General features: G+C 38.1%; 1 non-coding gene across 1 annotated transcript; it reads left to right on the top strand.

Moving 5' to 3' along the window:
• Positions 1-1,991: 1,991 nt before the first annotated feature.
• On the top strand, positions 1,992-2,110 carry LOC145390839 (5S ribosomal RNA). Its single transcript, XR_013895747.1, has one exon. It is a non-coding gene; the product is annotated as a 5S ribosomal RNA (ribosomal RNA).
• The last annotated feature ends 509 nt before the right edge of the window (positions 2,111-2,619 follow it).

Raw genomic sequence — 2,619 nt, 5'->3', positions numbered from 1 at the left:
GAAAGCCATATTGAACCCCTCCAGTTGAAAGTCTCCCCTGAGCTGAACAAAATAACTAGCAGATAGGAAGAATATGAAAGGTGTCCTAGGGTTGAAGGGAGTTAATTTATCACAGGTAGTTTTGATTTAGTTTTGTTCACTTTAATATTCACTGTGATTTGAGTGTGAAGTGTTTGGTAGCTGTGTGAGTAGAGACAGGCATATGTATACACAATTGTATAATTGCAAAACTTAAACTTAGAAAACTTGTAAATACAGCCCCAGATGTATTTGTGGATATTCAGATTTGGTATCATGAATGTGACCCTGTATCAAACCCTAGATTCAGAAGCAAGTTTACCATAAATTTCATGGCATAACTATGATTTATTTTGTACAGAGGACAAGGAAAGGAGAATGCATTATCTTCCCATGTCTCAGTTTCCTTAAAACAAAAAGTGTTAGTTATGAGGTGAAAATTATACATAGCCTACTGTACATATGGACTGTACGTCAAAATATGTTTCCTCAGGAGGAATTTCATATTAGGGTTGGCCGTAGTACAGCTGATGTTTTCCGTGGACTGGAAACAAAACTGAGTGCCCAAACAAGCAGATAGCATCCCAACAGTTGCTGGAAGCTCTTGGGGAAAAAAAAATTGGAATGTGTTATATCATGCTTAATTTGCTTTCTGCATTAAGAATGAAGAGAGGAGATTGCCAAATATTCCCTTGTCACTAATTTTTCCTGCAAAAACAGATCTAAGTTGATGGTAGGAAACTGATCATACATATGCCTGAGAATCCCACCCCAGAATACCAGAGGGAGACTTACGTAAGTGTTCAGGGGCTTTAACCCATTAACTGCGCATGGTGTTTTTTTGGAGGTGTCTGTGGCGCACAGACATAGGGGTAAGAATGAAATTTCCCAAAGGCCAAATTTTGTCTTGGGAATTGAGAGAACACATGCCAAAGTATATAGTAACGAAATATTAGCTCAATATTTACCTTGGTAAAGCCATGGATGAACATCGAAGTGTCTGATTCCCTATTGGAATGTATGTTTTCGTTTTCTTTTTCCGTTTCAGTTTTGAAGGCTCAAGCATGCTGGCATGGGTTGGCCTTGGTCACCATGGCACTATATTCGAAATTCACCTGCACAGCCAGGGCTGTATTGAGCAGTTGCACTCGGAACAGCCCAGGCTGTATAGAGCAGTTAACGGGTTAATCTCTTCACTCAGATGACGTATATTTCAGTTTATTCTTGCTATTGCCAGATAACTTTATTCATCTTTGAAGACTTTTCACACCAGAAGGGTTAGCTATGGTCTTCAGTAATCCATTTACAGATTGACGTCATTCCAAAGTTGAAAAAAATCATCTGTAAGTAGGAAAAAAAAAAAAAAAAAAAAAAAAAAAAATGAGGTGGTTAAAACATAAGATTCTTTTTATCATCAAAAACAAAGTTAAAGCTTGATTCACAGCCATATTGTTAAAAGGTGAATGGTGAAAGGAAAGTTAGGCTAACAATTTTTGGTGATCTTTTGGGGAACCCTTTTGGGTATTAGTTTGGATTAACCTACATTTCCCATTACACAGTGCAGTCAGCAGTGATGTAATAAAAAAAAAAAAAAGCCAGATACATTCCATCCTTGTTATTTACTTAAGAAATAACCATAAATCATCAGGGGTTTGCTTTTTCTCCTCATAGTTTAATTATATTTAATATTCAAGGAATCCTTAGGTCAAGGTTAAATTGCCTGATATTTGGAAGAAAGCAAACATTGTCCCCCTGTTCAAGAAAGAGAATAAACAGAATCCACGTAACTAATGACCAGTATCACTGACCAGTGTTGTAAGTAAGGTACTAGAAAAGCTGATAAGAAAAGTTTGGGTAAACCATCTAGAACACAGTATAATAGCAGAAAGGCAGTTTGGTTTTAGAAAAGGAAAATCATGTGTTACTAATCTATTAACCCCTTCATGCACCATAAGTTTTTTGAAAGTTGACATGCCAACAGCCATACCACGTTGAGTACACCGCTTCCCGTCCGATCAGCGAAGTTAAGCAATGTTGGGTCTGGTTAGTACTTGGATGGGTGACCGCCTGGGAACACCAGATGCTGTTGGCATCCCTACGTGTCAAGTGGGGTTGGTGGAGGATTAGTGCCCCTCCCTGTAAAACAACTCTAAGCCATTGGCCCCCCCGTCTGGGATACATGGCGTCTGGCGATGAATGAATGAATGAATGTGTGACATGATCAAAGAAAATGCCGTGAGGACAGGCTGGACTCACGCACAAAGGAAAACATTCCCATGCATTTTATTTGCCCCAGAAATTGGTTATAATAGTATAAATTTTATACCATCATATTTCCTTAACGTTTATACTATATGATAAGCTAATAAAAACACAAAATTGATGAGTAAAAGTACTGTGAAAGTACCGAAATGAGGTGAGAATACTGTTGCACAACAGTGTATGTAACTGCCTTACACTCTAGCACAAAATTTTGCCCGCATAATGTCTAGATGCAGAATTTCATGAGCTTTCACTTGGCGTTATCAGAATTCTGATACGACCAATAGTTTTTGAGTACAATCTATCTATCTATCTATTGCCAGACGCCTCAATCCCGTT

This window comes from Coenobita brevimanus, chromosome 15 (genome assembly GCF_032717465.1).
Source record: "Coenobita brevimanus isolate Jiangsu-jjx chromosome 15, ASM3271746v2, whole genome shotgun sequence".
Lineage (NCBI taxonomy): Eukaryota > Metazoa > Arthropoda > Malacostraca > Decapoda > Coenobitidae > Coenobita > Coenobita brevimanus.
Note: the sequence above shows the minus strand (reverse complement) of the source record. Positions and strands in the feature narration are given on the sequence as shown.